This window comes from Mauremys mutica, chromosome 3 (genome assembly GCF_020497125.1).
Source record: "Mauremys mutica isolate MM-2020 ecotype Southern chromosome 3, ASM2049712v1, whole genome shotgun sequence".
NCBI classification, from domain to species: Eukaryota; Metazoa; Chordata; order Testudines; family Geoemydidae; genus Mauremys; species Mauremys mutica.
In genome coordinates, this window is record NC_059074.1 from 133,480,906 (window position 1) to 133,503,378 (window position 22,473).

The 22,473-nt window shown below is 43.3% G+C and overlaps 1 long non-coding RNA gene across 1 annotated transcript in view; it reads left to right on the top strand.

The window, feature by feature from the left end:
- Window positions 1–21,495, top strand: part of LOC123367198 — a 50,182-nt gene extending 28,687 nt beyond the window's left edge. The window contains exon 3 of the long non-coding RNA XR_006578350.1: window positions 19,389–21,495. This is a non-coding gene — a long non-coding RNA (uncharacterized LOC123367198). The remainder of the gene's footprint in view (window positions 1–19,388) is intronic.
- The last annotated feature ends 978 nt before the right edge of the window (window positions 21,496–22,473 follow it).

Sequence of the window (22,473 nt, forward strand, 5' to 3'; positions counted from 1 at the left end):
TGCTATTGTGTGGTCAGGGAGGTTGAAGTGTTCTCCTACAGGTTTTTGTATATTGCCATTCCTAATATCTGACTTGTGTCCATTTATCCTTTTACGAACTGATTCTTGCCTGCATATTTATACCTGCCTCTGGAAATTTCCATTACATGCGTCTGACGAAGTGGGCATTCACCCACCAAAGCTTATGCTCCAATACCTCTGTTAGGGCTGGTCCACACTAGGACTTTAATTCGAATTTAGCAGCGTTAATTCGAATTAACCGTGCACCCGTCCACACCAGGAAGCCATTTAATTCGACCTAGAGGGCTCTTTAGTTCGAATTCGGTACTCCACCCCGACGAGGGGAGTAGCGCTAAATTCGACATGGCTATGTCGAATTAGGCTAGGTGTGGATGCAAATCGAACTTACTAGCTCCGGGAGCTATCCCACACTGCACCACTCTGTTGACGCTCTGGACAGCAGTCCGAGCTTGGATGCTCTGACCAGCCACACAGGAAAAGTCCCGGGAAAATTTGAATTCCTTTTCCTGTCTGGACAGTTAGAATCTCATTTCGTGGTTGGACATCGGGGCGAGCTCAGCAGCACCGGCAGCGATGCAGAGCTCTCCAGCAGAGGAGTTCATGTAATCTCTGAATAGAAAGAGGGACCCAGCATAGACTGACCGGGAACTCTTGGATCTGATCGGTGTGTGGGGCGAGGAGTCTGTGCTTTCGGAGCTGCGCTCCAAAAAACGGAATGCAAAGACCTACGAGAAGGTCTCCAAAGCCATCAGAGACAGAGGATACAGCCGGGATGCAACGCAGCGCCGCGTGAAAATCAAGGACCCCAGACAAGGCTACCAAAAAATCAAAGCGGCAAACGGACGCTACGGAGACTGCCACCAGTGCCCCACCAGTGACCATGGACTCTGACGATGGGACAGTGTCGACGGCCAGTTCCTCGGCGATGTTCACGGATGGGGAAGATGAGGAAGGGTTTGTGGACGACGAGGCAGGCGACAGCACCTACAACGCTGGTTTCCCCGACAGCCAGGATCTCTTCATCACCGTCACGGAGATCCCCTACCAACCGTCCCCGGCCATTAACCCGGATCCTGAATCAGGGGAAGGAGCAGTCGGTAAGTGCTTTAACCATGTAAACTTTTATTCTTAATATAACAGGAATCTGAAGTATGTGAAAAGGAGGTCTCTCTATATATGGGGATAGAACAGAAATCCTCCTGGGAGATCTCCACGAAGCTCTCCTGGAGGTAATCGAAAAGCCTCCGCAGGAGGTTCCTGGGGAGAGCTGCCTTATTGGGTGCTCCGTGGTAGCACAGTTTTCCGCGCAAGGCTTTCATGAGCTACTCAGGGAGCATTGCCTCCCCGAGCACGGCTGCATAGGGCCCTGGTTTGTGCTGGCTTTCACGCAGCATGCGCCCTCTATCTCCTTCAGTGACCGTCCTCAGGGTGATCTCGCTCGGAGACTCCTGCATCTAATTAGGGGAATTACTGTAATGTTACGCCTGGTCCAAAGTATTTTTAAAAAATCTCCGGACAGACGGCATAGCAGAGACACAGCATGCTGCTGCGTGACGAGCGTAACGGAAAGCCAAAGATTCAAATGGACGCTCATGGAGGGAGGGGGGACTGAGGACGCAAGGTATCCCACAGTTCCTGCTGTCTCCGAAAAGCATTTGCATTCTTGGCTGAGCTCCAAATGCTTCTAGGGTCAAAAACAGTGTCCGCGGTGGGTCAGGGCATAGCTAGGCAATTTACGCAGCCCCCCACCCACCCCCAGAAGTGAAAGGGAAAACAATCCTCTCTTGACTCTTTTACATGTCACCCTATCTTTACTGAATGCTGCAGATAGACGCGATGGTGCAGCACTCAACACCAACATCCTTGCTCCCCCCACGCTATGGATGGCTGATGGTACAAAATGACTGGTACCCGTCCTCATCATCAGCCTATTGGCACATGGGGCAGTGCAAAAGGACTGGTAACCATGCCGACTAGCATCGGTAAGGTCAATCAAGGGCGCCTGGTCCTAATTTTTCGTGGTAGATGGTACAGTATGGCTGATAACCATCGTCATCATAGCAACAGGGGGCTGAGCTTCCATCAGCCCCCACCCTTCATGTGTAAAGAAAAGATTCAATTGCCCCTGGACTAGCAGCAGGATGCTGGGCTCCTCTCCTCCACACTCCTTAATGTCCTATCTGGACTATCATAGCAACTGGAGGCTGCCTTCCACTCATTTCTCACTAACAAGTCACTGTGTCTTATTCCTGCATTCTTTATTACTTCATCACACAAGTGGGGGGACAATGCTATGGTAGCCCAGGAAGGCTGGGGGAAGAATGGAATGAACAGGTGGGGTTGTTGCAGGAGCACCCCCTGTGAATAGCATACAGCTCATAATCTATGCAGGATCTGACACAGAGCAGCTGTGCTCTCTGGTTCTCTGATACAGTGGTTCTCTAGTACACTTGCCCATATTCTAGGGAGGACTGATTCTATTTTTAGATACCAAAAAGGAGGGATTGACTCAGGGAGTCATTCCCAATTTTGGCTTTTGCGCCCCTGGCTAAGAGCAGCCAGGGGCACTTATGACAGCAGCAAATGGTGCAGTGCAAAAGGACTGGTAACCATGCCCATCTTATTACCAATTTATGGTATGGTAGATGGTACAATATGGCTGGTAACCATCTCTGCTATCATGCAAAAGCAAAAGCATGCTGCTGTGTAGCGCTGCTGGACCGCCTCTGTCAGCGGCATCTAGTACACATACGGTGACAGGCACAAAAGGCAAAACAGGCTCCATGGTTTCCACGCTGTGGCGTCTGCCAGGGCAATCCAGGGGAAACGGGCTTGAAATGATTGTCTGCTGTAGCTTTCCCAGAGGAAGGGATGACTGACGACATTTACCCAGAACCACCCGCGAAAATGGTTTTTGCCCCATCAGGCACTGGGATCTCAACCCAGAATTCACAGAGACAAACTAGACTGTGTTCATTGTTCGCAAAAATTTATCTTTGCAAGGAATTCACTCCCTTTTTCCCCATCACACAGCTTCGACTCTCTCCAGACCCGCCACAGCATCCCCCTCACAGAGGCTGGCAAAGATTAGGCGGCGAAAGAAAAAGACAGGGGACGAGATGTTCGCTGAACTTATGGGGTGCTCCCGAGACGAGGCGGACCAGCAGAGCCAGTGGAGGGAGACCCTCTCTCTGTACCAGCGCTCACACAGCGAAGGGGAGGAGAGGTGGCGTGAGGAAGACAAGCAGGCGACTCAAACGCTGCTTGGACTAATGAGGGAGCAAACGGACATGCTCCTGCGCCTTGTGCATGTTATGCAGGACCTCAGGCAGGAGGACAGAGCCCCCCTGCAGTGTATCTGCAACCGCCCTCCCCCGCCACAAAGTCCCATACCCCCCTCACCCAAAATAACCAGAAGGAGGGGCGCCAGAGCCCGTGTAAACTGTCACTGCACCCCAGCAGAGTGCTCAAGTACCCAAAAGCTCTCATACCCTAAATTTTGAGAAGTCCTTTCCTTCCCGCCTCACCCAAGCCCCCATCCCAGTTTCATCCCCTAACTGTCTAATTGATAATAAAAAATACTTTTCTGTTAATTACTGTTTCCGTCATGTTCTTTTAGAGGAGACTGTGTTTGAAGGGGGGGAAGGGGGTTGGTAATTTGACAGGACAATCACCTTTACCAGGGTACAGACATGGGGGCAGGATCAGCAGCAGGTCACACACACACTGCTGTCAGTACGCACCCTGGTCGGTATGGGAGGTGGTTTGCAGGTTCTGTGTGGGTGGGGGAGGTACGTGACTTTGTAGCGGGGGAGGAGGGTTACAGATCTCATGCAACGGTCCCTGTCCTGGACCACAGAGCCATGCAGCAGAGGAATCTGTATCCGTCCTCCCCCACCAAAAGGCCACATAGCCCCCGCACACAGAGTCCCAAAAAGGAGGGATGGCAGGCTCCGTTGAAACATCCAGTCCGGCACTGCAGACCGCTCTGGGAGCAGGAGCCTGTCATTCCTCGAGTTTACAGGCGGTCTTTACATCACTGCACACCCTGCCCAGCACAGTCCGTGTCCCAGTTTCAACCCTGTAACGCAAAGTCATCAATAAAGAAACCTTTGTAAAGTTACAGTGGAACATGTATTTTATTTTTAAACGTGTGTTGGAAGTTGGGGAAGCAGGGTGGGCGGGGTATGTAACTGCAGATGCTAGTCAACAGTCACTTGGTAAAGAAACAGGGGCAGATTCAGCTTCTCTGTAAAGAAACTGAACAGTCACAGGTCACGCTGCTCACTGCTCGCTGGTACTTGAAGAGTTCCTTGTCGCTGTGCAAGGCGCCTGCACAGAGCTTCACGAGCCAGGGCATTAGCGGGTAGGCTGGGTCCCCGACGATCACTATAGGCATCTGCACATCCCCAAGACTTATTTTGTGGTCCGGGAAGAAACTACCTTCCTGCAGGCGTCTAAACAGACCACAGTTCCTGAAAACACGCACGTCATGAACTTTGCCTGGCCACCCGACGTTGATGTTGGTAAAACGTCCCCCATGGTCCACCAGTGCTCGCAGCACCATTGAAAAGTAGCCCTATTTCTCAGCAGCTGACTGTGGAAGAGGTGGACGATAAGGTGCGAGGAGTTGACAACGGCCATAACTGCAGTGGGATCCGTGCTCAAAGTGCTGTGGCGCCCGCGCTGTCACTGAGCAGAAAAGTGCACGAACAGATTGCCCGCAGGCGCTTTCAGGGAGGGAGGGAGGGAGGGCGTGATTGACGGTTCAATGATGACAGTTACCCAAAACCACCCTCGACACATTTTTCCCCCCAGCATGCATTGGGGGGAAATCCCAGAATTCCAATGGGCAGCGGGGAGTGCGGGAACTGTGGGATAGCTTCCCACAGTGCACCGCTTCCAAAGTCGACGCTGGCCCCGTTACTGTGGACTCACACAGTTGAACTACTGTATTTAGTGTGGATACACAACTTCGACTTCATAAGGTCGATTCCACAAATTCGAATTAAGTTGATTCGAAATAGTCTTGTAGTGTAGACATACCCTTAGTCTTTAAGGTGCCACAGGACTCTTTGTTGCTTTTTACAGATCCAGACTAACATGGCTACCCCTCTGTTACTTCTTGAAGTTGTTACTTCTCCCATCCTCCTCAACAGTGAAGTTCTAGATTTATTTATTTTAAGGCCAAGATTTCAAGTTTACCATATTAGGCTTCATGTTCTTTTGGTCATTCTTGAAACAAAAGCAGTTTCCACATGCATACATTCTCCCATACCTGACCCTGTATCTGCCAGCCAATATTTTATATCAAGAAAGCCATGATTTATATTCATCTGTCAAGAACATTATTTTTCATCAGTTTTGCGAGCAGTGCCAAGTTTTCCTCGCACAGCTCTATAGAAAGCTAATTTTATTTCACTGGTCTAGGACTTCTAAGTAAACAAACAAACCCAAATTCCAAGTCTCCTAATTTGTCCCGCTCTGAACAGTCTGATGCCTAACCACAGATCTTTGTACTCCTCTTTAATAATTGTGGATGCTGCTGCCCACATGAAATGTTATGCAGATGGTCAAACCATGAAAAGCCACACACATTTCATTGGAAAATGCATGGGTGTACATGTATACAAGCTCTGGATAATGTCCTGCTGTCATTTTGCACAACAAATTCCAATCGAAGTCCACAGAAATTTTGAGGACAGAATTTGGCCCTAAGATTGAAATATTTTGTGTGATACGTTTCCTTTTTGCCACATACATGTGTGAAGAGAGGCTGTGCACTTAGGGAATCATAGGCTTCAAAAATAATTAGCCATCTATATTAAATTTTAACACACACACACACACACACACACACACACAGAGCGCAGTATAAATCAGCTACCACTGCTTTTACTTTAATTTATTAGAATTTCAGCTAATTTTATTGACATTGCCTCATTTGTCAATTGCTCTGCCACTTGTGTGTGTGTTGAGGTCATCACTAATTTATGAAGAAAAACTTTCCCCCCCCCTTTTAATATTTTATCTAGATTTTCTGAAAATACACAAACAAGCAATACTCATACATGACATAACTGAATGCAAGATCCAAGTCCTTATTAGGTCCATGAGGCCACTGTGTTCGTAACCAGATGGTTACATTATAGATTAAGTCATTCCCTAGGAGGACTATTGGAAAGGATATAATTACATAGTACAGTCTGTTCCATAGGGACAGACACAGCACAACTGAAATGCAGATAAGATTGACACTTTGATGTAATCACACTTCATTGAGCAACAGTCAAAGCTGTCAAACAGCAACAGAACGCAAGTGGCATGTGAGTATGAATATTAACCTTGTAACCTCAGCTACCTCTGATTTTCATCCAGTGTTGCCTGGTCAGTTAATGACTTACACTGTGCTGAGTTCACCCACTGGAGAGAGTAAGGCAACAGCATCAGTGAGCTACTTTCTAAAGGACACAAGGGAAAGTGTCTTGAAACAAAGTATTAGAAAAAATGATGGCACAAGAAACAGAATAAAGCAAAGGACGTGGGATTGGGCCAACCAATCCCTACAATCTATGCTCCTGAATGATGGAGGAAGGAACTTGTGAAGGATATCACGCACACTTGATTCGCCCTTGGGCGCACAATGTTTGCAATGTCTAGTTCTTAGTGATTCACCTCTATCCAAAGGGAGTCAAAGTCTGGAATTTTATCACCTATCTTATGTACCAAATGTTCATAAAAGATGACCTTCTGCTACACTCAGTTCCCAGTTCCTAACAGCAGTGCTATTCCCCAGTTAGCACCAGAGCAATGCCTTGGCACGGAAGAGGACAAAAAACTAGTGCTGATTGAATATGATGTTTTAACTGTATTTGGTATCACAGAAAAGTTCTGGACAAAATATTAACTGCAGCAAGTGAGCTAATCTGGGAAGTTTAAAACATTTGTATTGAGTTTTATCACACTCAGAAATTGAAATTAATCGCAAAACTCCCACTGACTTCAGCAGGAGCAGGTCCATTAAACTCTAATGCAATTGGCATTAGAACACAAAAATCACTGATTCTCCTCTCACTTGTATATATGTAAATCAGGAGTAACTTCGATGGTGTTAAGCAAGTTACATCAATATAGAACCAGTGTAAGTGAGAAGAGTTTGGGGCCCCATTTCAGTTAGCAAAGCTCATTAGAAGTGGGTCTGAACAGGAACCTCAGATCCAACTTCACTCTACCAATGAGTCCCCTGAATTATGGGGAAATTCAGTTCTATATCTAATCTGGATTCAAATATCCTGACTTGAGTCCATCTATAGAATTTGACTCCATGTTCCTGAAACAAAGGTTAAACCAACTCTCCATTACTCGTCTTACTCACAGGACAATTTGTGAGCCCAAATTTTGTTCATTTCTTCCAGAAGCTTAAGTTGCATTCAGAAGAGGGCAGTGTCAGTGCTGTTTCTCACCTGCTCTCAACAGGGAACTGCCAGTACAACTAAACCTCTACTAGTGATATGGGATTTAGCAAGTTCTTTTCAGAATTTGGAATCAGGTACGTTTGCTTGTTTCTTATCCCACAAGGTCAACTATTAGGTACTATCTGGTTTTACAGTACTGTGTATATCATAAGATAAGGATTCTATACTACTAGAAGTTGAAGACTGTGCCACGTGTAAATGAAAAATTAATTTGCCATAAGATATCTCGGTCATAATGTTAATAGATTTGGTGGTAGCACATTATTCCTAGAGTTTAATGTACATACAATTTCTTGGATGTGTTGCTATGCTAGTATTGGGATTAGAACGGAGTGGAGTAAGAGAACACTAGTGTTTGAGTGAACAGTACTGTTAGTTTTTTCATTATTTGAGCAACTAAGCATCCATAGCTAGAGAAAGGGCAAATATCAGAACCTTAAATTCAAACTGCTCTGATTTTCAAGTGGGTTCAAGGTCAGATTCCTAGACCATGACCTGCCATTACAGGTTGGTGCTGCGTCAAATCTATGAAGCGCTGTCATTCTCACGTTCCACCCAAGATGGTGGAAACTGTATTAGAACAGATTATCACATCAGATTCTCACCATTCAAGATAGCAGGAATCTCATAGTATCTACTATTTGGGGCCAAAACCTTACAAGAACAATTTACATGGTTTTAGCACCGTTGTCTGTAAACCCAAGTCCTATCCTCAAACCTGAACATTAGCCTAAACTTGGATCCAGCTCCTGATCCAAGCAGAACCTCCTCAGACCATCTTTATTTACAACCATGAAATGAACATGTTTTGCATTCCCTTTTGACTTGGGCAACTTTCCTTTCTCTCTCTCTCAAATGACAAACAACCTCCTCGCCCTATCTCCAGGCATTTATTTAATTTCTGATATGAGGAAAGGAAACTATTCTCCCCCCTCCAGGGTCCAGGATTTTGTACCATTAAAAATTGAAAAATAAATAAATAAAACTACAACCAGCTGTAAAAATATTCGCTAAAGAAGTTGCAGATGTTCTTAGGAGAGCTACTGAATATTTTGGCACCTGTGCGCTGTCACTGAAAGCAAACCACGATATTCAATTATGGCTGTTGTGTGATTTTATAAAATTTAAGGCAATCGAGACAAATAGGTACTGGATAGAACCACAGAGAACATGGATTAGACAGGCCAAATTGGTTAAGGTTTTCAAAAGCACCTAAGAGATTTAGGAACCTAAGCCACTGGGTGAAATCCCAGTCCCACTAAAGCCAATAGCAAAACTCCCAGCGACTTCAGTGAGGCCAAGATTTCACCCTTCAACTTTCAATGAAACTTAAGTTCTCAAGCGTCTGAGCCACTTTGTAAAATGAGACTTAGGTCATAAGTCACTTAAGTGCTTTAAAAATTTTTACCTATTAAGACTACAGATCAGAACCACACTGTGTGATGCCGGAAGGTGTAAATTATTCTGCCCTATTCCACTGAGAAATTGGACACTGGAATGAAAATTCACCCCAAGAGAGAGCAAGCCGATCTTTGGGTTTCCACAAGAAACTCCATTCAGGCCTGGCTTGTGGGTGTCAGGGAGAGAACGTTCTGAATCAGTGCACTCCCCAGCAGTCCTAGCCATACTCCTCTCTCTGAGTTCAAGGCAGGTTGTGGTTAGTTTGTGTTGCTTCTACTTTCCTCTGTAGTGGACTTACCCAATTTCAAACGCCTCCAGAAAACATCATGCCCATCCACAGAGTACTTTCCATTCCCCAAACTCCTTGATCTTCCTCTCCCAGACTCCTCAAAGGGACAGCCCATCTCTGGCTTCCTCTTTCTTCCCAACACTTTATTTCCCTCTGACCACGAGGCTGAGATCCCATGAATAAAAGAATGCTGCCTTAATTCACCCTAAAGACAAGAGACATAACACCTAGCCAAGTCCAGAAAGGAAAGGAAGTGATGCTACATACAGACAGTGGAATCAATCTATCAGTTATGGGGAAGAAGGCAACACTAATACAAACTGAGTTTTCTTTAAAAGACATTGGAAAGAGAATGCCTATTCACAAAACACCACCACCAAGAGGAATATAACCAGATTGTCTAGTGGTTAGAGCACAGACTGGGAATCGGGAACATGAATTCTAGTCCCAGATCTTTCATTGATACACTGTGTAACTTTTTTGTGTCTTAGCTTCCCCAACGATAAAGTGCAAATAATATTTAAAGCGCTTTCAAAAAGTGGGTAAGAGCTTCAGATGAAACATACTATATAAAGTGTTATTACTGTTACCAAAAGGAAAGCCACATCAGTGGTGAGTGAACCCCCCAAACTTTTACTTGTTTGGGGTTCAGAGAAACATTTAACAGTTCAAAGTCTTATCTGAAACTGACCCAGAATATGAGAGTCTGATGAATCTACAAAGTTTAGCTGGTAGTCTCAGCTCTCTCACAAGGTTGCAAGCACAGCCTTTCACACAGCACTTCAGGACTCCAGATTTCAGTCCTAGCCAGGAATCAGGAACTGAAGATGTGCACAAGAAAGGACTATTATTAAAATAACCATGCATTTTTCCAACACCAAAAGAGGGTTGGTACGCATTCAGCTTCAGGCTGGGAAAAGTTTTGAGTCAGTTTCTAGAGACTGTTAGCTCATTGGAGCAGGGACCATCATTTACTCGATGTTTGGGCAGGACAATGGGGTCCTGACCTGGCTGAAGTCAATAGATGCCACTGCAATACGAATGGTCAACAACATCTCAAGCGGTTCTCTTAGTCCTACCATTGACGCGCCCCAAGTCAACAGCTGTGATGACATTTATTAGCAACATAGATATCACAGCTGGAAAACATTTTTTAGGTCATCTAATCCATCCCAAAGAAGTGCAGCATTTCTCCCAAAAGTATACTGTAAAATTCCCTCACTAAGCGGCATACCATAGACTCTCTGCAAACAAAATGTCCATCCAAGGAAAAGACATTGCTCCATTCCGTAAAGTACTTCCATTTTGATATGCCACCAACTCTGCCTGGCAAATACTGGATGGGAATAATGTCTACAGAAAGAGAAGAATGTGCATGTCCTGGAGATGTAGAGGGGGCCCAAGCCATAAAGTTCAAATCCACCTCCAAACTTGCCCAAAGTTCATGACTGTTTGGGTGTGAGATTTTGGTTTCAGCACATTTATAAAGAAGGGGAAGAGGGAACCTATTTATACGGGATTTTCCCCCCTTAACAGCATCCCAGCCCTCCTCAGACTTGCCCACTAATGTCTGATGAGCAAAGACAAAAGATCACAACTCCACAATACCTGAGTTTGACTGAATGACGACAATTCCACATTAAAGAACATCAGAGCCTTCCACAGCTGCATCAACATCAGCTATTAAAAAGCATGACACTACACAAAGCTTTGTCTATGAAAGCCAAGAGCCTAAATCAGCCAAGGTTTGGAATGAGGCCATTTCTGAATTCTCATGTAAAATGATGCTGCCATATTGCTTACTTTCCACTGAGGTTTTCCACAAATTAACAGCTGTAGCAGACTCACAAGAAAACATGGGCTCCGTCCAAGTCTTTATTCTTTGAAAATGTTGTTTCTTAACTTTATTCTGTTCCATATGGAGAGAATGGGGTGGGTGGAAATAACAGCCTAAAACCAAAATCTGAGAAAGAAATTGGGCACAAATCTAACATAGTGCAATGGAAAGAAAGCAAGTAACTAAAATAGCGAATGTGGTAGACCTGAATCCCCATTCCATTACCCTAGTGTGACAGAGTGGAGAATCAGACCCATTAAAACTATTTTTGAGACAGCCCTTACAATCTGTGACCATCCTAACCACTGCAGCAAGGTCAGACCCAGTCTGTATTCTTTCCAGTCAAAAACCACTAAGGGCCAACTCATTCCTATTTAAGTCAAAGATAAAACACCCAAGGATTAGAGTGAGAATACGATTTGGCAGCACACATGGAAAAAATTGCATATTTTTGTTGGTTTGTTGAGGTGCAACTGAGAAGGTGATATCAGGCTGCTATTGCTGGTTTCAAATAATTGCTTTTGCTTTTGGTTTGAACTTGAACATTAGCTGTTTTCATCAAGCACCATACTGAGTGATATAGAGGGATTTATTCTGAGTGACAAACAATGCAACCCCACTTAAACCAGAAAGTACTTTGATTTTCAACATGTGCAGATGGCTTTTAGAGCCACTTGAGACAGAGAGAACTACCAAGCTGGCAATAAGATAAGAATTCTTAGAATTAGAAGAATTGATTCAAACATTGTGTTGCCATCTAGAGATGTGTAACTGACATTCTAATTAGGCTTGGCAGGGTTAGAGATTTTTACTGGTAAATGTCGATTTTACCACACACATGCACAAACTGACAAATTTCTGTGGATAATAAATCTAAATTTACAGATAGGCAAAGGAAAAATGCTGCTTAAGAAGTTATTAGAGTTTGATTTAAGGATATTTACTTTGTATATTTTGATGCAATGTTGACCATTTGTGTTTTAACAGTTATAAAGCTTTAATTGTCTGAATCTCAACATCTACTGCCATTAAATAATTATGTGATCCACCTATTGACATGCCATAATTTTGCACAACTGTGAAAATGTAAATAGATAAAAAATCTTTTAAAATACTCAAACAAACATTGATATCCCTCAAAATTATCAAAAAATAAACCAAGTTCTGCCAAGCCTTGTTGTTATAATATTTTGCAGTAGATAGGGCTTTTCAACTGGAGGACTCAGATTTTACATAGTTTCACTGCCAATATAATCCAGGTATACAGTCCATTATGGGTACTAATGTGTAACACCTAACAGTAATACTTGCGTAGTCTACATCTGGCTATGTTTACCCAGGAAGATGTTAAAAATCTACCTTACCATGTAAGGTCTCAAGAAGATGCATTTGCAAATAAATCACTTCTCTGAAGGGGATGCCCAAAATATGAAATGGAAAACAGCATCACTGATAAGATTAAATAATATTTGACTTACTTTGCAAACCATCTATAGAGGATCTGAACTCTAGTCTTTGAGGCAATGTTGTCCAGTGGATAGGGCATTAGACAAGGAGACCTGGGTTCTATTCCTAGGTCAGCCACTGATCTTCTAGGTGACCTTGGGCAAGTCCCTTCACCTCTGTCTGGTTCCCGTTTGTTTAGATTATAAGATGTCTGGGGTAAGGCACTCTGTGTTTGTACTGTACCTAGCACAATGGGGACCTGATCTCACCTGAGACCCTCAGGTGTTCCTGCAGTGCACACAGTAGTAATAAAATGCAGTATGATGTGTTTCAAGCATTTTATCAGTTACAGGTAGGAAATCAGCTATATGAATGGCAAATAAATAGTGCATGGAGCTTGAAATGTCAAATTTCCAAGTAGGAACTGCAGACTTGTATTTCTTTCAGATCACTTCTGTCACCATTACAATTCAAGAACATTTGGTCTGATGTTGCAGGAAGGGTTGTCATCTATAACGTTTGTAAACCATCTAACACCAAAGTATCAGGGCCCCTAAAAGTAACCAAAAACACTTTACAGGATCTTTTAGGAAACCTGAACAAAGTGCTGCTAAGCTTTCCCACTGCTATACGGATGAGCTAAGACAAATGATCTCCCAGTTGTGATTTCAGTTGTGAACTGAGCAAGTTAAAACAATTGTGGGTTTCTTTGAACATAAGTTCCTTGTAATGTGGAACTGGGTAGTAATCAGGTATTTAGGGGCAGGGCAACTCAATAAAAAATAATAATTATATAGTCCTTTTCCTTGGTAAATCTCAATGCAATTTACAAAAGAAGGAAAGCAGCATTACCCATATTTTACAGATGCAGAAACAGACACACACCGAGATGAAAAGTAAAATTTTCAAAAGTGACTAAGGGTCAGATTTTTAAAAGGTATAATTTAGGCACCTAACTCCCTTTGATTTCAGTGGGAGTTAGGTATCTACATACCTTTCAAAAACTGGCCTTAAATGACTTAAGAGCCTAAATCCCATAGAAAGTCAATGGAAATGAGGCTCCTATATCAATCACTTGGATCTAAGTTTTTAAAAGCTCTTAAGTGACTTGCCCACGGTCACAAACCATGTTAGTGTCAGAGCCAGGGATAGAATGCAACTGTTTTGGCACCCAGTTCAGAACACTATTCACTGAACCATGCTGGGCCCCTTAACACTACTTTCACACCATCTACCAATACAAGGTTTGGTGCAAGCAAGTTGGCCTAGACTCACAAAGGTACTTAGGTACACAAACCCCACACATAGGTGCTAAAACCCAGACTTAGTTGCCTACGTCCTAGATTTAGGCTCCACTATGATCTATAAAACTCCTGCTGAATCCCGGAGACGCCTAAACTCACTTAGTGCCTACATTTTCAGGGTAAAAACTCCATCTAGGCCTATGTTCCAATCATGGAAAATGAGAGTCTTAAAGAAGGAGCTGAATGAAGCAACAAGTGGTTTGACAGAGCAGAACTGGGAGGCCCTTCTGTGCTGTAAGGAGTTGCACAAAACAAGGCACAAAGGTGGCTGTGGACAAACAACACGTTGAGGTTGGCATGGCACTGCTACCTCACTCTAGCCATCCGGATGCCTATCTCCTGCCTAGTCCTCAGAGTGATTCACAAACCAGGGAAAATAGGCATTCAGTTGCCTAACCTGCGTGGAGGGCCCTATCCGGAAGGTGTGTTCAGAGGCTACCTACCAGATCATGTCCCTTTCAAAATCTGGCCATCTTATAACTTTTATCCCAGTGCTTACAACATTCACTTGGGATGCAGGAGACCCAGGTTCAATGACCACCACTATCTGAGGAGAAGGAAGTATTCAAACAGGGGTCTCCCACCTCTCTGGAGAGCACCCTAACCACAGAGCTATGGGATACTCTGGGGGAGGTGTTCCCCTCAATCGCTCCTGTTGGAGCTGTTCCATTGCATATAAATACTTAAAGAGCCACTGAGTCATAGAGCATGAGAAATGACACTGTAGCCCGGTGCTTAGCACACCCAGGCAGGAGGTAGAAAACCCAGGGTCTGGTCCCCCTGCCCAAATTACTCTTTAATTAGTTATATTGAGGGAGCCCTATTTCAGACTATCCCATAGCTCAGTGGTTGGAGCATCCTCCTAAGAGGTAGGAGAGCCTAGTTCAAATCTTTTTTCCCTACCAAGCAGAGGCGGGAGTTGAACTTGGGTGTCCCACCTCCCAGGTGAGTGCTCTAAACATTAGGCTAAAAAGTTATAAGGTGGGCACCACCTCCTCCAGCCAGATTTTGTTTTGTGTGTTTTGCAGGTGCCTAACTCATTCCCACAATAAACTCAGATGCCTAAGTCACCTGATTCCCGGAGAAAGCTGTAAATCACTAGCAGAAATAGGTACCTTACTGCAGCCTGGTCTTAGGCAACTATCTCAATGTGTGGGGGGGGGAGAGGGGGGCTTAACACACAACGTTCTCGCTGGCATCTCCCATTGGTCAGTTTAGGCAGTTCCTCTCCTCGCGTTCTGGTTTTTGTGACTCCCATTCTTAGACACCTCCCTCTCCCCATTCGTTGTATAGGGAGCCTTGGCACCTAACTCGGGTTTTGTGAATCGCAGTGTTGTTCATGTGATTTTTCTAAGAGCCTAAAAGTTAGGTGATCGGGTGCTGAGCATCACAACGCCAAAGTGTCTTTATGAATCTAGACCATTCTGACAACTGCTGTTCATATTCATGAAATGCATATCGCAAGGGGAACCTTCCTAAATCAAAGAACTCTACAGCAGGACTAAGTCTACAGCAGGACAAGTCTTTGGTCAAACAACAATATGGTACAATAAGAATTTGGGACACTCATAACCAATAAAGCATAAATATTCACCAATAACAGTGCTTCCAAGTGACCCTGCAGGTTGTCTACCCTTAAGGAAAGGTTTTATTCCTATTTTGCTCATCTTGGTATACCAAAAGGTTACACATTTGAGAAAGACTGACACTGAGGCCTGGTCTACACTAAAAAGGGGGTTCGAATTAGAGTACGCAAATTCAGCTACGTGAATAGCGTAGCTGAATTCGAAGTACCCTAATTCGAACTACTCACCCGTCCAGACGCGGCGGGGTCGAACTCCGCGGCTCCCCCGTCGACTCCACCACCGCCGTTTGCAGTGGTGGAGTACCGGAGTCGACCGCGGCGCTTCCGGAGTTCGAACTATCGCGTCTAGATCAGACGCGATAGTTCGAACTCCGAGAAGTCGAACTCACCGCGTCGACCCGGACGGTAAGTGTAGACTAGCCCTAACTATACAAACTGGGAACTGCCTTGTATTAACATCTGAGCCTCAAGCTGAGAATTGTCACCAACCGATAACAATAACCTGACGCCATTATTGAGGGGCTCAGCATCAGATGTTAAGCCTGCCCCTCACCTACTTTAATATTAGCTTTACAATCAAAAATAACTTTACTGTCTAGTATTACAATGAATGATTTAACATTGGCCCATCTAGAGTGGCATCCAATATTGCCACAGCACTGACCAAAAGTAATGTTTCAGAGAAAGGCAGAACACAATTCACTGTGTAGTGTCAGATACATGGGAGAAAGAAGAATCCCTTCCTGACCCTTGCACATAATCACCACATGGTCTGAAGCAAAAGATAGAATTAAATGTTTCAGTTTGTAAACAGCTATTGAAACAGAACATAGCCATCTCTGCCATGGATTCCCCTCACAATGAAGTCAATGTCACAAATGATGCCACTGTCATCTACCAACTACCTAAGGCAACAATTCCAGACATTTTCAAAAGAGCTGAGTATGTATTTGGATGGGAACAATACTGTGAGAGGTACAACTTAGTTACAAGAAAGGGGATCCCAGGAGCTTGAGCCAAAGCCCACTAACATCAGTTGGAGTCTTTCCGTTGACTTCAATGAGCATTGGATCAGGCACTAGTGGAGTTACTTGGTCGGGTTTTTGCTCCCCATGTTTCTCTGCTCGCCCTGTCTTTAGGTTGGATTCCTCTCCATGAAATAATCAATCACATTTTTTAGAACTCCTTTTTGTGTGGATCAAAGTAGACATGCATGACAGGGAAAGACAAAAAGAGCATGATACATTCTCAGTCTTCTTTCATTTGCAGACTCAGCACATTGGCATGGAATTGTACTGCCTACTTTAGAGGAGAAATTTTATAAACACTCAGCAACTTTTTCTTTTGTGCGGAGAGGCGACTGATAATGAGAGAATTTTTTATCTTTAGGTCAGCAAAATATGTATCCCAGGCTGGTAGTGACCAAAACTTGTTCCATTTTGTTGGCTATTTGGTGGCCTATGTGAAATGGTCTCAATCCAGATACTAGCTCTCAGATGCCCACATTACACAAAGAACATCAAGTTATTAGACAAAATAAGAAAAATAATTTTTTCAACAACTGCCTACAGTATACCTCTGCCAGAAACACTATAGAACTATGTTTATGTATAACAATGACTAGCTGTGGGCAAGAAAAATAATGTACAAGTAATCCCGTAAAATATAGTTTCTGATTATCCCTCCAAATTGAGATTAAAAAAAAAAGTAAGTTTACCAATTAGGGGCTCCATACTCAGCGTATTATCTTCAATACCTAAGAAAGGATGTACTGTCAGTGTTCTCCAATTGTTTCCAATAGCTGGTGTGGTTATTTTTGGCAGTTGGTTTGTCATGAATTGACACTTATTTTGTCAACAGATCTCAAGTGAAACTGCAGCCCCCTCCTTGGAGTCCTTTCAGAAATATACAGATTACTCATTATGGGTTTTTAAGAACCTTCTAAAGGTGGCACTTAGAGTTTGCATACCAATCAGTGTCAGTTGTCCTCCTACAACAGCTTAAAAATAAATAAATTTTGAATGGGAGGAGAGAGGAAAGGAATGCTCAGAAAGGAGAAGTCATTTTCAAGACTTTATGAGTAAATCTAACTGTTCTCATGAAGAAAAATTCTCTCATTATCTTAGCTGTCATCAGCAGTCACATTGTCAAAACTAGACAGGTGAGATACAAAATATTCTTGTACATGGTTTAGACACAACAAATCCTGCATCTTGGTAGGGGGTTAGACTAGATGACCCTTATGGTCCCTTCCAACCCTATGATTCTATGAACAAACAGAATATTACTTTCACAAAAATAGTCATGCAAAATGGGTAACTGCAAGTTCAAAGGGTCTGTGTCTCACACACAGGTACAGGTTTGAGATATTGTCTACTTTGTGTATGCAATTATCTGATTGAACATTCATGTGGTAGCTCAGTTTCAGTGACTATTTTTGGAAACAAGGTGCCATGTGTTCTCTCTCTAAAAGGGCTAACTGTCAAACAAAAAAGAAACACTATAAGAATTTGTATAATGCCATTCATGACACGCATCCTAAAACACCACATAGTAAAATAAAAAATAGAAGTGTAGTGTATAGTGACACAACATGAAAGGTTTAGAATATAAGCCTAATAAGGACTGAGATACAGATCAGTGATTGGTGTCAGAGAAAGCTGGGAATTCTAAAGCCTAAATTCAGTAGAGCTACACTCATTTACACCAGCTGAGGATGTGGCCTCAGAGAAGAACTACACTATTTACAGGCTACATTATATCCTGGCAACATAGACCAAGATTTTCAGAAGTGTCTCAGTTTTGGAACACTCACTACTCTTTTGTCTCTCTCAAGTTGGGCACCCAAAAATGGAGGCACCCAAACTAATCAGATGCTTTTTAAGATCTTGGCCTTAATATTTGACGAGATTAGGTGGACAGAACTAAGGCCTACAAAAGGAAGTTGGAGGGTAGAAGAATTAATGTGAAATTTTGTAGCATGAATGAAGTAAACCACAGATTGGGAGATGTGTCACAAGTTGTGTGTTTATGAGCTACCTTGTCATAGTTGGGTTTTGGAACTATTTCAGCCTATGCCAGCGATCAGCAACCTTTCAGAAGTGGTGTGCCGAGTCTTCATTTATTCACTCTGATTTAAGGTTTCGCATGCCAGTAATACATTTTAACATTTTTAGAAGGTCTCTTTCTAGAAGTCTATAATATATAACTAAACTATTGTTGTATGTAAAGTAAATAAGGTTTTTAAAATGTTTAAGAAGCTTAGTTTAAAATTAAATTAAAATGCAGAGCCCCCGGACCAGTGGCCAGGATCCGGGCAGTGTGAGTGCCACTGAAAATCAGCTTGTGTGCTGCCTTCGGCACGTGTGCCATAGGTTGCCTATCCCTGGCCTAAGCTAACAAAAAGTTTTTCCCATTGACTTAAATGGGAGCAAGATCAAGCCCTTGGTTAGTAAATAATGCAGGATCTCTGGGAGTTTTACATATACAGAAAGTTCATTCTTCCTTATACATTAGATCTCACCACTGAACCTACCTCTTTGCCATTTACACTTATCTAACACCTTCTGTGTAAACTTCTGGGAGCCCTTCATTTGGCAGTAATTACTTTAAACAGATAAAAGGCAAAGAAAAATAAATCTGAGAACACTTGGTTCAAACCACACTTGACAACATATATGAGAAGAAAGTCAGTTCCATAATCACGGGACATTAAGAAACAAAATCTCTCTTTTCCCTCCTAAACAGCTACTCTGAGACTGCTCCAACTTGTGCTGGGAGATAAACCATCTCTGTCCAGCCCTAGAATTTCTGAAAAGGAGGTATTCCCACACTTAAGAGTCCTGTGCTGAGCAGTGTGTGACCAAACCCAAGGCTTGGGCCCAATGAGCAAAGGTAAACAGTATCCAGGGCATGACATGAGGAAGGATAGAGCATTATGAACATGCTGTTGCTTAGTTTTGGCACATGCCCATCTTGACTTTCAAATTTGTTTAAATATAAAAATAATTATTAACTCATTTCCTGTCAGTTTCAGGGAAAATGTGACTCTTAAAGAGGGATCTGAATGAAGCGGTTTGACAGACCAGAACTGGGAGGCCCTCCTGTGCTTAAGGAGTTGCATGAAAAAAGGCACAAAGGTGACTGTGGACAAACAACACATTGAGGTTGGCTTCATTGGCTGGAACACAAGAGGAGTCTGGGGGACATTCTGAGAGACCAGATCTGATATGGAGGAAGAAGCAGAGTTGTGTAGGGCCTGGAAAGCAAGGTCAAGATTTTGGCCTCTGTGTTCAACACAATACTACAGAAGATACCAGGGAAAAAGAAAAGTCCAGAGGAGGCCACAAAAAAGCTAACTGGGCCGGAACTATTCACATCTGCAGAAATCTGCACAAACCACAACTATGGTCACTGAAGAAAGGAAGGTAAAATAGTATGTTATGATCAAGGTGCAGTAAGAATAGATATACAGTGACCTTTGAACTAATGGTCCCTTGGGCCTGATCTTGCTCTCACTGAAGTGAACAGGAGTTTTGCCATTTCAGTGGAAATAGTGGTAGGGTTGCCAACTCTCCAGGATTGGCCTAGAGTCTACAGGAATTAAAGATTATGTCATGTGATGAAATCTTCAGGAATACATCCAACCAAAATTAGCTACCCTAAGTCTCAGGCCCCCGGACTTCAGGCACACGGAATATAAAAATAAGAACACAGGGAAAAGAGCATTTAGTAAAGAGCTTTCAAGCAGAATCATACAACTGTAGCAATTAGAAATGGAAAAGACCTGTTAGGTCCCATCTAGTCCATCCATCTGTAAGGGCAGGATTGTTCCCTACAGTACATTGTCTTGCACTTTATCCAAGAGATGGCAACTCTGAGGGAAGGCCACAATAAATGGCAATACTGGTTGCTACTAAACAGATATAGCAACACAGATATTTAACAGGAAAGAATACCGGAGCTTGTTTGGTAGCCAGGCTGAACTCGGCAAACTCCTGTGTCTTTAACATACTATAATTCTGTGACTGTAGGGCCTAGCAGAGTCGCCTCCCAGAGATGTTGGGGCCCCACCAGACCAGCTGCCTCCTGCTGCCGGTGCTGCTACCACTGGATTGCAGAAGAAGTCTATCCCAGCACTTTTCACACAAAGAGGAGATGCTGGCAGGGTGAGGAACGAGTGAAGATGTGGCCTCCATTCAAAGTGGATCTTGTTCCTGAAGGGGAAGTCATCCTAGGGCATCCCCTGACAGTTGTGCTGCCCTCAGGAGAACAGTAGTGCCCCCAGAGGTGGAAGGAGACTTTTTACTTCCTGCAGAAGATCTTACCATTAACTTGTTGCCCATATTATCAATGTTAAGGAGGGTATGAGAGATTGTCATGGGAAAGGAAGACGACAGGGCCTACTGGAAAGTTGATAATTGGAAGGAGAGAGAAGGGACTGCTGGAGGTATTAGGAAACAAGAGAGATGATAGGGAGGCCTAAACAAAAAAAAAATTTAGGTTAAGCTCTGAATAAGCAGAATAAACTTCTCAAGCCTTTTCTGATCTAAATCTCCCAGTCTTTTGAGGTTCACCCATCATTAACAACACTCCCCATAACTTTCTCAGCCTTTCTGTTTACACAAGCTAGTGCTTTCATACATAAAACTTGGAAATGAAAACATTAAAAAGCAGCTGGCGCCTAATGGAAAGCCAATAAAAAGTCTGTTTCCAAACAGTCCTGCTTCTATATCATAAATTTCTGTATTTCTCACTCCCCTCATTCTTTATTACTAAGGACATTTGCATGAAAACAGAAATTTTATTTCTTAAGAGTTCATCTGCTCCTCCTGTTTAGTTCCCATCTGAAGTCATAACCCCTTAGGTGTGACATCACTATTGCGTGCTCTGGGAATGATTATGAAGTCACAAAGAGAGGATTAGGACTTCAGGTGGGGAATAAACAGCAAAAAGACAGAATAATTCTTAGTGCCAAATCCAAGTCCTTATCCAGTTTTTACAGAGGCAAAACTCTCATTGATTACCTGAGTAAGGATTTCAGGATTTGGGCCTTAGAAAGGTAAGATCTGTTTTCATACTGTTGCCTTGGTTTAAAAAAAAAAAAAGATTCAGGAAAAAATACATAAAATAGAATACGTTCTAGATTGGGGATGGGATAAATCTTTGATACAAGTCTTATTTGTAACTGGATCAGTAATTCTGAAGACATTTGGATAAGTCAAATAGTGTTCTCAGAAAAAACACAAACAATTATGAGTTTATAGCATTTCATTAAATCTTTCTTCTGACATAGAAGTGTTTACAGAAGTTCGGCCAAAGCCAAAAGACACCCTCACCCACCACCAAGCATATACAGCAAATAGATAGTTTATGGATCAAATACTGCTCTCATATGTGTAACTCCTCTGACGTGGCAGCCAGTGCAACTCCACTGGCCCATAGACTGTATATTTATTGTAGCTGACCACATAACTTCAATGGAATTGCATCAGTGAACAGAGTATAATCTGGCCCTACATTTCCCCAAGATTCTTCCAACAGTCTGTGGTAAGCATTATTTTACATGCCTGCCCAGCTTCCTCTGGCCGACCCACCGTCTACTCTGGGCGGCTGCTGCTGCATAGTGAGTACACGTATCCAGTTCGTGCCTGCATTCCATGATTTGGAGCCCTATATTCGATCCAATGCTGCCGCTGAAGCCTGGTCTCCTGATATTTCAAGGATAGAAAGTATTTATTCGATACCAGTGGCTACTATTTAGTATTACCTTAAATAGCAGGGAGTATGGGAGGGGAAAGAGGAGATTCATTTTATGCTTCCTTTGGAAAGCAAAATTCTCCTCTCAGTGTAACTAGTGCAATTTCATGGACTAATTTAGGGCTGGACTGCGTACAGTCTCCACCTCTCAGAGCCCCAAGAGATATTGTGACTCAGGAGGAGCACTTATCCTGTACCATCCTCGTGGATATTGCAGCACACTTCTCTCTCTGCACCCAATTAGCTCCTGAGGCACAAACCCTCTCAATCGTCTTCTTGGATTGATGCAGATTATACAATATCCTACTCAGCTCTTTGCATTTTCCCCACCCACCATGTACCCGTACAAGAGCCAG